Source organism: Schistocerca serialis, chromosome 6, assembly GCF_023864345.2.
Source record: "Schistocerca serialis cubense isolate TAMUIC-IGC-003099 chromosome 6, iqSchSeri2.2, whole genome shotgun sequence".
Classification (NCBI taxonomy): domain Eukaryota; kingdom Metazoa; phylum Arthropoda; class Insecta; order Orthoptera; family Acrididae; genus Schistocerca; species Schistocerca serialis.
In genome coordinates, this window is record NC_064643.1 from 181,146,847 (window position 1) to 181,161,423 (window position 14,577).

The 14,577-nt window shown below is 37.4% G+C and overlaps 1 long non-coding RNA gene across 1 annotated transcript in view; it reads left to right on the forward strand.

The window, feature by feature from the left end:
• The first annotated feature begins 287 nt into the window (after window positions 1-287).
• The window catches only part of LOC126484028 (uncharacterized), a 37,303-nt gene continuing 23,013 nt past the window's right edge, over window positions 288-14,577 (forward strand). Inside the window, exon 1 of the long non-coding RNA XR_007587799.1 lies at window positions 288-521. This is a non-coding gene — a long non-coding RNA (uncharacterized LOC126484028). The remainder of the gene's footprint in view (window positions 522-14,577) is intronic.

Consider the following 14,577-nt stretch of genomic DNA (forward strand, 5'->3'; position numbering starts at 1 on the left):
GGCACATTTGCTGGGAGCTGGGGTAGTAGATATCTTTCCTGTTGATCCATTATGATTATTTGAAAATGAAAGTGATTGTGATGCTCTCTGTTCGAGATACCAACAGTTAAGGATTTAACGGCTGCCATCAAGACATATTTGTAGCAGCTGCACCAGTTTAATGAACAGGTTCTGGCCACTAGCTGCTGAATGTCAGAACAGATGCTAATTGGTTTAATCCTGTGTTAGAGAGGAAACAGTTATGAAGGTAGGTGCAGTGCACATTCAGCACACAGAGAGAGGGACAATTTGTTGCAACACTGCCAATATTCTTCTGTCAGTTCATGCAGTGTGATAGCTGACAATGAACCAGCATGTATATTGTTCCATAGTGAAGTGCATTCTTTGGAACAAGAACACACAACTAGATGACTCACATTCAGCAAGATTTATAATGAAAAGTTCAACAATCATATCCCTGCCAGTTTCCCTGTCATAACCATCATCTTGCAGGTGCTGAGATGCTGTCTGTTGCCTTATGTGTAAGTGCCTCAACATCTGCAATTTTAAATTTATTGTACTTTTCCATTATATATGCTTTCAATTGAGTCAATACCAGCTCAGTTGGGTGGTAATGGCAATATTATGGGGGTAATCTAACAATGCACTGTCCATACTGTTTTGCAGTTTCATCTATCTCATAAGTTCTATATGCAGGCTTGTGACCATTGACAAGAACCAGCAATTCTGCTCTGGTATGTGGCGAACCATAAGGTATTCCATTAGATGAAAACATGCAACAATGTCCACCTTTTTGGAATTTATAGTTGTACTTACGTACATTTCCACTGAGTAGATGCTCACGTTGTCCATGAGAATAACTGAACACATAGGGATATATGGTAACAATTGTTTTCGTATTCTATTTATTGGTCTAGTTGTCTACAAAGCAGCTTATTCATAAGACATTCGACAAGTCAAGTAATAAGCACACAGCTGAAAGTCATTTCTAGGCATATTTATTGAAGGTTATATTAATACAATTTATACATAAGTATTTATATGACACATTTCATAAATTTAAATATTCTTCAATGGAGTAAAAGCAGTGATGCTGTAAATATGACTTTAGACATTTTCCAAAGGTACTGACCACAGTATAGCTTTTACGTTTTTAGGAAGTTTGTGGTAAAGCTTAACTCCCATGTGAAAAGTACTTTTTTAGCACAGAACTGTGCTGATTTGGGTTAAATGTACGTTTTTGTTTTGTATGGTGAAGTGATCACGTATATCACTGTCTTTTTGCAGTCTGCAGCCCTTACCTATTACAGTTATTTTAGAGAATAAATGAGTATCCATAATATATACACATGCTAATGGAGGGATACCAGGTTTCTTGAAGAGGAGTTTACATGTGTCTCTAGGTTTGCACCCAAACAAGATTCTAATGGCCCTTGTTTGTAGTTTAAAAGCGTTATTAGCTGTTTTAGTTTCCCGAGAAAGTGACCCCATATCTAAGAAGAAAATGAAAGTAGGTATGATAGGCACTTGTTACTGCTTTCTCACTACAGCATGATTTTAGTGGGAAAAGAAGACAACATGTATTTCGCAGTTCTGCATTGAGATATTCAATATGTTGATTCCATTTTTCGTTGCTCTGCGGCTAAAGACCTTAAAATTTGGTTTCAGTCATTGATAGAGACCAATGGAATAAACACATGGTTGTGAGGAGCATTGCAGAATTTTAGTGCAACGGTTTTTTTTTACTGTTTATTATAAGCTGATTATTCTGTGCCCAATTGATAAATTGTTTCGTGACTATGTTTGCTGACTGCTGTAACTGTTCATTGCTGTCTCCTTTTAGTAGCATTCTGGTGTCTTCTGCAAATATGACTGTTTTATGTGCATCAACATTTAAGTTTAGGTCTTTTGTGTACAGAAGAAAAAGAAACGGTTCCATTACTGATCCTTGGGCTGCACCGCATTTAATTTGTTCATAGTCAGATGAATGTTTGGATACAGTTTTTAGTTTGACATTTGTGTGCTTGATGCACACTGTCTGCTTACGATTAGTAATGAAGGAAAAGATCCAGTTGTTGGACAGATCTCGAATACCATATCTTTCAAGCTTTGATAGCAGAATTTTATGATCCACCATGTCAAAAGCTTTTGACAGGTCAATAAATACTCGTTTGATTCTTGTTTTTTGACCATCAGCTTTAGGATGGAATTGATGCACTCATAAATAGCAGTTGTTGTTGATCTCTTATTTCTGAATCCAAGTTGTTCATTACACAGGATGTTGTTTTTACTTATAAATTTCATAAGTTTGTCATATATAGCTTTTTCTAATACTTTTGAGATGCACGAGGAAATTTTGATGGGTCTGTAGTTATTTACATTATCTTTCTCACTTTTTTAGTATACCAGAATAACTTTTCATATTTTCAATAAATCAGGGAAAGTGTCTACCTGAAGTGATCTATTACATAAATGTGTCAGTATTTCAATTAGGTTTGATGCACTCTTCTTTAATATTGTTTCAGGTACACCACCAATTGTTTAGTCCTTTCATATCCTCAGCTACTAGATCTTGTGAAATGGAACTGATGTACATTGATCCTCTACATGCACTTATTTTATATTCATTTAACTGGGTGCTCTTATATAAGTTTGATTGTAGCATACTACCAGTAATATCTGTGAAAAATGTTAAATGTGTTGGCTACTTCTAAGGGGTTTGTTACTTTTTATTTTTTTGTAATAGTGTTATATTTTTGCACGATTGTCTGAATTCTCCAGCTTCTTTTTTTATAACACTCCACATAGCCTTTGATTTATTTGCTAAATTATAATGTAATCATCATTATGCATCATTTTTGCTGACTTCATTACTCTTCTTAACATTTTGGAGTATTTTTATAGACGCACATACATCAGGTGATGAATTTTTTGAGTTACATGTTTCATGAAGTGGTCTTTTATTCTGGCATGAAACCCTCATTTCCCTTGTGATCCAGCTGTTTGTTGTAGGGTTCTCCCATATGGTTACAGTTTTCAGTGGGAACGCAATTTGAAAGAAATGTGTTAATGTACAAATGAAGGTGTTGAATTTTTCATTTATATCGTTCATTTTATACAGTTTCGACCATTTTTCTTTCTGTAATAAGCTGTTGAAGTAGTTAACATTATCCTGATTATTGCTTATACGTTAGGTTCTTAAAGACATGTTGTTAACAATACTGCCTTTTGCTTTTATGCTTAATATTTGAGCAAGACAGTCACTAAAAACTGCATTGAAAATTTTTAGTGAAGTGTTGTGTAGACTCTTCTTGGCTAGAAGTTGGTCTAGAGCTGTTTGTCAAGTTTCTGTTAGGCCTACTCAGATAGCAGCTTTTACTTCAGCCTTTAAATTATATGATGTTGCAAGTTTCAAAAGGATCTGTCTATTTCCATTATCTGTGAGGAAATCAATATTGATGTCACCACAGATCATCAATTAACAATCCATTTTATTGACTTTATTTAGCAATCACTCCATTTTGCTCAAGGAAAGTTCAAAATTTCCGGATGGTGATCGGTAAACTGTAGCAATAACCAGGTCGAACTGAATAATTTTTATAGCTGCAATTTCATAATCCTTTTCGACATTTGTTCTAGTTAAGCCAGATAGGGTAATAAATTCTACACTTTCCTTTGTATAAATTGCCACCCCACCATGCTTGCTGTTTTTCAAAAACGTGGTTCAATGGCTCTGAGCACTATGGGACTTAACATCTGTGGTCATCAGTCACCTAGAACTTAGAACTACTTAAACCTAACTAACCTAAGGACATCACAAACATCCATGCCCGAGGCAGGATTCTAACCTGCGACCGTAGCAGTCGCGCGGTTCCGGACTGAGCGCCTAGAACCGCTAGACCACCGCGATCGGCCCGCTGTTTTTCCTGTACTGGTAAGAAGCCAAAATGAATGTTTATTTTCATATTCTGGATTAATTCTAGGTTAAGCCACTGCTCAGAAATGCATAACACTGAGATATCTTTAATTTCACCTGCTAACAGTATGTTGATTTCATCGATCTTATTAAGCAGGGATTGCACATTATGGTGATAAATTTTTAGACCGGGTGTATTCACGATTTGGTGATTGGGAATCATATTTACAGCATCACATACCATGAGTTTAAATTATGATCGTCAGTAGCGTTATATTTTCGTTCTTCTTTCTTATTCATTTTGTTTTACTCGCTTTTGCTGGAAGGATATACATGAAGCTGATATATTGTTCTATTCCTTAAAAGACTTTTTTCAATTATTTCAATAACACAATCACAAAAAACCTTTCCCCTTCATAGTTCAAATGCATTCCATGCATCGTGTGCAGATTTCGATGCACCTTGCTTACATGCAGTACATCGCACTTAGCGTATTGTGAACACAGTTTTCTTATTTTAATGTTTGTTTTCCGAATTTCTTTGTTTACACACGAACTATAAATCAGGTCGTGCCTATGAAGCAGTGTGGCAACTACTGTGTTTTTGCATTCTTTAGCTTGTAAAAAATTCTGCAACGTTTCCCCGCAAGCCTCTGCTTCTTTTTTTGCATCGTTTGATCCCATTATACAGACGGTAAAGTCATTTTCCTGCATTAATTTCGTCCGAGAGTTCGTGTCTATAACATTTCTACATCCTGCCCTTGGTTTCACTACACTAATCACTGCTATGTCGCGATTTTTCTCGCGGAACATGTTGGACATATTTCTGCCATGAGTGTCTGTTAGTAATAGTACATTACTCTTTTTCCCTGATGATTTGTGTTTGTTGTTGACATATTTTGCAAAAACACTATTCATTTTCAGCTCACTGATTTTTAGTTCACGATCATTCGGAGAGTCGTTATCACAGTCGTTTGTTTGCAAAACGTCTTATTTGATTTTATCGGAAAACGTAACAGTTTTAGCAGAGTTTGCTGTACGTTTTGCAGTAGGAAAACTATCTTTATACGACACTTTTATCCACTCAGACGATCTTTTACTTTTGACTTGCATCACTGCACTTGATGTTGGCTTCGATCGTAGATCCAGATTTTCTTGCTTGTAAGCTTGCAGTTCGTTCTTTTAACGTTGTTATTTCAGCATTACAATATTCTTACAAACTGCCTTTCTAACCGCATAACTACCATTATTTCTCAAGTTAGAATCACACATTTGTACACTCGCCGCCATCTTGGAAAGAGGATGTAAACCACCATTTGAAAACACTGTATTTTATTCCAGAATGGTGATTTTCAGGATCCTTGACCTCTGACACCTTAAAATCAGTTTACTCCGAATCCGAGGAATAAAGCCAGTTTCTGTTGATCCGATGCGAAACACTAAAATTCTACTACCCTTACTTAGGTACTGGAACTTTTAACCCACCATACCTGTTGCTCATTTTACAGCACATAGTCCTTGCATGGTTTTGATTGACAAAAATTTCATCATATTATAAAATGAAAAATGAAAATGTGCCAGCTTGTCTGATCTGCTGCATTGTTCTCAAAAGCACAGTCCTTTCAGCTACAATATCACTTCATTCCATTAATAATTTCCTCCTGCCATTTGTTTTCTGATACCTGATCCCCACGTCTTTCAGTATCCTCAGTATGGTCTATTTTCTTCCGTTAAAATTTTTTTCATACAAAATACTAATTTTTCTGCTGTTAGATATTCACCTTTAGCATACTTGCTGAATATTATGCACATAAAAACATTTTTTGTGAAAACATCCAGCTCACCAACTTCCTTTGCAGGTGTGTTGCATGTGATTTGAAAACATTTGAGTTCCTTGCTTGCATATGTGCCTTAGATTCACTGGATATTCTCTAAACGGCCTTCAAACCAATACCACAGGCTTCAGCTGTTTGCTCCCAGAATATGGCAGTGGCACAGCGTGTTCCTTGTGTCGGTGTGGATTTAGCATAGACTGTCATGGATCAATATTCCTTTTACTTGTTTGTACAACACTTAGCATGATTGCTTTTATGGCATAAAGGCAGCACCAGCATGCCTATCTGGAACAACAGGGAAGAAAAGGCTATGAGCAAAACTCAGTCAATCACATGCTGACTGACCTCCCTCCAGGACAACAATGCGACTGCACCAGACTGGTGGGAGAACGCTTCGATAGCAGCTTCAACGTTAGCCACTTCATTAGATCTCTCTATGTAGCACAGACTTGTGTTTTGCCTATTCTGAAGAAGACTGTTTATTTTGTATGTTGCCTTTTGCTTGCAACACATCTATCAGAGTTAAGTATTGTAATTGTCTTATTTGTAATAAAACTCATTAATGTTTGATTGTTTGTCTAGCGAACCGAGTATGCAGGATTCTCTAGCGTTAAAAGGTTTTTTGGCTTTTTTACATTTAACCAAATATAACATTGATGATGATAATTTATGGCAATGTTTGCCGACAAGATAGAGAATGCAACCTTTTAACACTAGATTGCGTACTCACGGCAGTTCTCCTTGGCCGTTTTTTTTTTGGTACGACTTGGAAAGAGAGAAAAATTAATGAATGATCGACGATGCGTCGGTTCTCGATTGTGTTCAGGAGACGTACAGATTGACTGCGTGAAAATAGTTTCTCAAATGACCTCTTAATCCGGATTGCTTTCACGCAATCAGACTCTTCAATGAAATTACCTAAGGGACCTATTTGAATAATAAAAAAATGCAAAACAGTGAAATTTTGTAAAAAAAAAGTTGTCGGATCGGAAATTGAACACATTAATGGTCTCCCAAATACAATCGAGACACCGCGATAAAGAGCGAACCTGTAACAAAGTTCATTTAAACATAAACATTATTTGTGGTTAATTTAAAGAAAAGAACAAGCATAGATTTTCTGTACAGTGAAGCATCAATATATTCTCAAAGAACAAAGGCGTTAAACTATAAACATTAACAAATTTACAATGAATACAAAACTTACACTTTTATGTTTTTCTCATACGTGGAACAGTCCAACAATCGCTGCTTTTGTATGTGTGATATTTTGTAAAAATTAAATGTCCTGTCGTGCGCGTAAGTATTTTTTATCGTCACAAAGTTTACAAAAGCGTTTTTGTTTTCTTGGTGATAACGTGGTTTTTCACACTAAATGAAATATAACTTGTAGCGGTGCTACACAACACGTCTTAAGAAGTCGGCAACCAAACATCAAAGGTAATGAAGTACATGTTAACATATCGGCGACCAGAAGTACAACTAACTATAAAGACTCTAGAATTTTCCTAACAAATGATAAATTGTTCTTTCTTCTGTTTCGCAGCTTCTTGCTATCAAGCGCTGCGGCAATGGTTTTAAATATCTGCGCCCAGCGAGTCATAGTTTTTAAAAGTACCTTTTAAACGCTGGCCGCGCGTCTTGGTATAGGCGCACGTTATAAACAGATTTCGTTTCTTTACTCTCGTGTTGTCACGCTTAGTATCACTACAAACTACAGCTCGATGGCTGTCCTTTTCTCATATGCAAAATGTCTGAAATCCAATAATATCACATTGCTTCCCGCGTGAGGAGCGATGACTCCGTCAGGATCATCGCGACTCACGCGTAGTCGTGATATTATTGCTTTCGTGAAACAAGTTAGTATTACTTGCAAAAATTCTTTACAATGGATTTTACACACTACATCAGGCAAAGTGGTTAACATACAGAGTATCAGGTAAGTATATTCGTACGACTGAAATTGATAGTAATTTGTCCATAGGGTAACTACACGACAATTTAACTGTGCTCTTTCTAATGTGTTGTACAAGGATAACAAATGTTCATTTCTCGGTAAAAGATAATGAAATTAAGATAAAGATACACATACATAGATACATTATACATGGCATAATAAATATTGAAAAATAACAAAGAAATAAATTACTTGACTTCGCAGGAAGTCTGGGTGCTGTGTGCACTCGTGGAAAAAATATGTTACAAAAAATTGACATTCTTGTTTTACAATGACATATTACAGGAATATTTTTATCGTTGTTTCGTCGAAGATTTCTTGCAGTAAATACGTAACACTTTACTTATTTGTGGCTTTCATGACCTGCAAAAAAAAAATGTTTCACTACACTTGGGTAGGTATGAGTTGCACTGGGAGTGGTAGAACTTCGGGTATAAACGATAGCACTGAACTTGAGTGGGGAAATTGATTACACATTCACAGTGGAGGAAAAGTAGGCATCACTTTCACTGCGGAAATTGGAGTAGTTGTCGGGGTGTGATGTTGCGTTGGAAATACGTCGTGGGTCAGGAACTGGAAGATTGGTTCTGCTACATGTTGAGCCGTATGGTGGCGGTCTCTATTTCACTTGCCACATGTCCGTGCTTCCATTTATGTTTTCGTACATGAAAAATACAAAAAAAATCTGTATTAGAATGTGCTTACTTACTAAGAACTTAGTCTAAAAGAAAATTGGATTAGGTAAGGACAACAATTGTTTAAGTACATAAGGTCTCCTTCTCTTAGGAATGCTTAGTTCTCATATTTATCTATTTTTCTGGTTTTATTTGGTTCGACACGTTTTCGTCATTACTAGGCCTGGTCAGTAAATTCGGTAGCAATTGTCAGATTTGAGCTTAAGACTCTTCCGATTAGTGTCTTTATAATTTCACAAGGTACATGAGTGCTTAATTCATTGCTATATCATATTTTATTTTGAATAGATTTCAAACACATTTGGCATCCGCGCTCGTTGTGCAAAGAAAAATTGATTGTTGAGCGCTCAGCGTACACAGTGTTACGTCCGTTGGTCACAATCATGTGATAATAACTTGACAGTTCCACAACGCTAGCAGCAGTATTCTGCGAGAAGCAGAGCGTTTGGTGTGTACTAGCCGTGGTGTGAGTTTTTACACAGTTTTTCATCGACTCTGTATTACGGAAGCAGCCAGATGCGGCGACTTCCGCAGCTGTTTCGAAGAATGTGTCCGTGGAAAGGCGTACAGTACCGTTTGTGGTTAAGTACAACACTTATTCACTTTCACTCTTCGGCTTTCTACATCGTGGTTTCGTGGTACAAGTACTTATAACTTTACTTCACACGCGGTATTTCACACGTGTCCTTGGAGTTATCACCTTTTCAGCTCACACGTTATTGTTAATTCGTGTTCACATTTCTTTGGTCGTCATGTTAAGGTTCACACGCACCACTTCTATACGTGCCCATGAATTACTTGTCTATAGTCGGTTCACACGCAGCAGCATATACGTGTCCATTTATTACTGACTGCATTATTACTACAAAGTACAGTTAACATTTAGTATACATATCATGTCTAAAAATTATTTACAAAGAAATATTTAGTCTCTGTGACTACAAGGCCTGACGAAAAGCGTGTCTCTTGTTCGTAGTTTGTGCTTCCAAGGCACTTTAGACCCTTTGCTCGAAATCTTGTTATTCTTTTCTTTTTACAATGGTTACTCTTTTCTCGAGTTCAGCTCTTTTATTTTCTCTCTATTACGTCGTTAGTTTGAAGACATAGTCAATGTGGCTTCGTTTACGTGATGAACAGTTCGTGTTCAAACAACCATTAGGGAAATTGGGAAGCTTGGTGTTCCCTGTCGTGCAATTGCACATAACAAATCTTAATTGAACTCGCAATTTGCGGAGAATAAGCATAGCCCGTCGACAACCAATGTGTCACGACTATCCATTCGTATAGCCTGTATGTATCAATCATGCAACCAGCTCGTAAAATTCACTTCTCTACTGGATAAGGTAGGATGGTAAGGATACTGGCTAGAGGAAAACACAAAAGACTTTTATGGAGTGAAGAGATTTGAAGACACAGTGTTAACGACGTATGATATGATGAGCTTAACATAAATTATTATCACCTTAGTTTTTCGTGACAAATAGTATAATTAAATCGATACAGTAGTTACAGTGTCGTCTGATCCAGTTCTCTAAACAATTTTCTATGCATATCTAAAATTACTTAAACCATGCATTAGCAGTGAACTGTGTCTGTTTACTATCTTCTGTTCCATGTATCGTAAAATTGGTTTCCTAAAAAAAAATCGTCGTATCTCGAGGACCTGAAATAGATATGTCTAGTACTAAATTAGTTTATTTATAAATGATCTTTGTAAGTATTTCAGCTGCACTGTGCCGTAAAATTGTTATGAGCGTATACGGTTTTCTCCGTATTATAATAAAATAATTGAGTTGCGCACTTCTTTCCTGCTACCTGGATCGTTATTGACTTACTTGATTCTTATATGCTAAGCTGCTGCTTTTTTTTGCCGGCTGCGTTTCATAGGTGGTCTCATAAAATTTGTTGTCACACACTCCTTATGCATAACATAACATTTACCTCATTAGAGTAAGCGACCTTAATCAAATTTTTTTTAACCTACGAGCAATCATTCTGGTCTGAATGATCATTTTAATTTATTTCATTCAAGAGGAGAGAGCTTTGCTATACTTAAAACTAGTGGTAGCAGGTGGCACTTAGCACGTCCCTACTATAATATTTATTTGTCAGCTCTTTCGGCTGTGGCCGTTCATGGCTCAATTAACTTAAAACTAACTTACATCTAAGGCAAATCTTGCTCTTCTACAATAAATGTGTTTTACTTAAGGTGCTCATATAAATTACTTATCTTGCTGTGCATTACTCTTACATACGTTGGTACTTCACATATAGTATGACAACTTAGAGCGTGTTTATATTTTATTTTAGCAGCTTAATTTAACAGATATTTTCTATGGTTGATTCGGTATTTCTTCAAGTCTGCGTGATGAAACAACCCTTTTATTCGTCCAGATACAGGGTCAGCTAATAGATAGAAACCAATGTGCGGCTTTCTTAATATAATATATGGTCCTTCATACAAGTGCTGCCACTTGCGATTCTTATGATGAATCAAAGATGGTTTGAAGTGGGTCTTTAATAGCACTCGTTCATTTATACGATACGATAAGACTTTGCTAATGTATTTGTCATGCGCCTTTTTTCTGAGGTTGGCATGAGTGGTTAAAGATATGAGAGCTTGTCTTAACTTGTCGTCTAATGTTACTTCAGGCTGTTGTAATTTTGGGATAGGGTCTACCCATTCATTTCTTTCTAGTCGTTTAGAGACTAGTTCTGATGGTGTGAAACCAGTTGATGTGTGAGGTAAGTTATTAACAATCTCTTCAAAGGGTGTGACGAAATCAATCCACCGTGTCTGCTGGTTTGGAATATACGTTCGTATGAAACGATTGAACTCTTTGAATACTCTTTCTGTGGGATTACTTTGCGGTCGATACCGGGATATCAAAATTTGTCTGATGTCGTTGGTTGCAAGGAAATTTCTCCATCGTTTCCCCACGAAAGTTGATGCGTTATCAGATAACATGGCTTCAGGCTTGCCAAAGCGAGGAAAATAGTCTTTCTCAATACGTCTAATTAGTGGAAGTATATTAGATGACTTCATTGCATAGAGTCTCACGTGTTTGGTAAAAAGATCTAACAATACGATCAGATACTTCACACCTCCTCTTCCCTGAGGAAGTGGACCTGCATAACCCAAACTGACGATTTGGTTTGGTCTTTCTGTACGTATCGGGTTTAAAGGTAAGGCATTTGACAAGTTGAAAGGTTTCGCCTTTTGGCAAATGGAACAATTTCTTAATAATTGGTGCACCTTCTTGTGAAGATTAGGTACATAGCAGTATGTTGAAATCTTGCGTTTGCATTTTTCTGGGCCATAGTGACCCCAGGAGAGGTGAGTGTACCAAATGAGATGTTCAACATAATCTTTAGGAATACAGACACACCACCTTCCTGTCAACAGAGAAGTTCGGTGAAACAAAACTCCATTGTGTACTTTATAAAATATTGACAACGAGTGATCAGGGTTGTTTTGAAGAAGCTGTTTAATTTCTAGCCAATTGCGATCTGTGTCTTGAAGAGTATTCATTTGACGGCAAAGACACAGAAAGTAACTCCGATGTAGAGGATCTTTCATAAGAAGAATTTTGTGATTAGAAATCTGTTCTATTAATTCAGTAGGCTCCGGCAATCCTTCCGGCATACGTGACAATGCATCAGCAATGATGTTATTCTTGCCCTTTACGTAAATAATTTCAAAATCATACTCTTGTAGAGATAAACACCATCGAGTAAGCCGAGGATGATACAGTTTGCAAGAGAGTAAGAAGCTCAGTGCTTGATGATCTGAGTATACTCTGATTTTATGACCATAAATATAGTAATTAAAGCGGCGAAAAGCCCACACAACGGCTAATCCCTCTAATTCGGTTACCAAATATGATCTCTCACATTCGGTTAAGATCCGACTGGCAAAGCTGATTATTTTGACTTCCTCCTGCCCATCAGTTTTGTCTATTTGAAATAAACATGCACCTAATCCTTGAAACGATGCATCGCAAGAAATGCAGAAATCTAAACTCATGTTTGGATGACTTAAAATGTTACTCTTTAGAAGAGCTTCTTTGATCTTGTCAAAGGCTTTTTGGCATTCAGAAGTCCACATCCAGTGGACGTTTTTCTTGAGCAAATTTAACAATGCGGGACTGTTCATTGATTGATTCGGAATAAAGCGACGGAAGAATGAAGCTAATCCAATGAAACCTTTTAGTTGCCTTTTAGTGCAAGGCACAGGGAAATTTTCTATTGCTGTTAACTTGCTGGGATCAGGTGAGATTCCTTCCGAAGAAATTATATGTCCTAAAAACTTGACTTCTTTCTTGGCAAATTTGGATTTTTGTAAATTTGCGGTAACACCAAAGTCAGAGAATCTTTGAAAGATCTTTTGTAGGAGAGTTAAATGTTCTTCCCAGGAAGTCGTTGCGATCAGTAAATCATCAACATAGACGGTGACTTGGTCAAGTAACTCTGGTCCTGCAATAAAAACACCAGAACTAATGTTGAGACCGAAAGGTACTACACGAAAATGATAGGATCTGCCGGCAAAGATAAAGGCTGTGTACTTCCTCGATGATGATGATAGTTTCACCTGCCAATAGCTACTTCGGAGGTCTATTGAGGATAAGAACCTCACACTATGGAATTTTTGTAGTTGTTCCTCCAGTGGTTCTGGTCTTGTGGATACTGGAATGATGATTTTATTAATATTCCTTGCGTCCAAGACAAGTCTGACGCTTCCATCGTTTTTGAAAACGGGTAACAACGGGCTACTGTAGGGAGATTCGGACGGTTCTATGATTTTCCACTTAAGCATTTTACGTATTTCTTGTTTGACGGCTTCTTTACGGGACTGCGGAACTGAATAGGTTGTTTTGCAAAAAGTATCATGGGGTTTCACTCTCATGTTAAATTCATAGTCTGCTATGATACCTGGTTTTCTGGAAAAAATGTTCACAAATGTTGCTAATAGGTCGTGTAGTTCATACTTCTGTCTGTCGTCGAGTCCGTCTGTTTCCACAATTTTTATGCGTAACTCGTCGCCAGTTGGTAATAAGTCAGGGTCATTGTTGACGTCACTGAACTCGTCAACCGCACGGTGGTAATGTTGCCTGTCAGAAAGTCTACGTATTTTCACTTTACGTTCCAGGTTGGTTATCCTGACTTCGGTTCTCATTAGATGAATGACCAGTGTCCTATCATCTAGTCTTAACGTGCACTTACCTTCAGCTAAATCAATGATGGCACGATTTCTTCGTAGAAAGTCCATTCCTAACAAGCATGGCACTGACAGGTTCTTTACAACTAAAAATGTGCACGGTATACAGTCGGATTTAAATTGTATTGTTGCTTGTACTTGCAAGCTAACCTTCTGTACTAGGGAGCCTACTGCTCCGGATACAGTACATCCTTGTACAGGAAGTGAAGGAATTTTTGTTACAGAGCATACCTTTTTATATACACACATAGACATAGCACTAATATTTGCACCTGTGTCGATGATGGCAATGATTGGTATATCATAAATGTGAATCAGAGTTGACGCTTGTACTTGGTTTTCCCAAAAGTCGTTGTTTTCGTAGGTGTTCTTTTCGTCTAATAGTTCGTCCCGTAAGTCTCTGTCGTCTTCGTATCTAATTACGTTGATATGTCTTTTAATGAAGTTGCCCCCCATTGGTTCCGCAGCTTCCCCGTGGAGGCATAAAGAAGCTGCTAATGGTTTTCCGACTGGGGTGGAGCTGAAATGTCAGTTATTTTTACTTGACTAGTATTTTGCGACCTTCCAGGTCGAAAATTCGCGTTCGTATCCCATACGACTTGTGCATCACTTGATTGCGTGTTATTTGACATCGCGTTTGGTGCTTGGCTCGCCTGTGTGTAAAAAATAGTCGAATTTCCTTGGCTATTATGACCGGCGGTGTCAGGGAAAGCATCCGACGAATTGTCCTGACTATTGTTCCTGAACTGTTGGTTGGGTTGGTGAGAAAATGTCGCATTTTTCGGCTGTGAAAAATTTATTTGCTGAGAGGGAGTGAAGTGACTCGGCTGACTGTACTGTTGTGGTCTGTTATAATTGTTCCATTTCTTTCCCTTGTGACGATTTCCATTATTCGTCTTGTTGTTCTGGTACTGGTAATTACCGTTGTGATTTATCGGTGAATTACCGTGTTGTTGC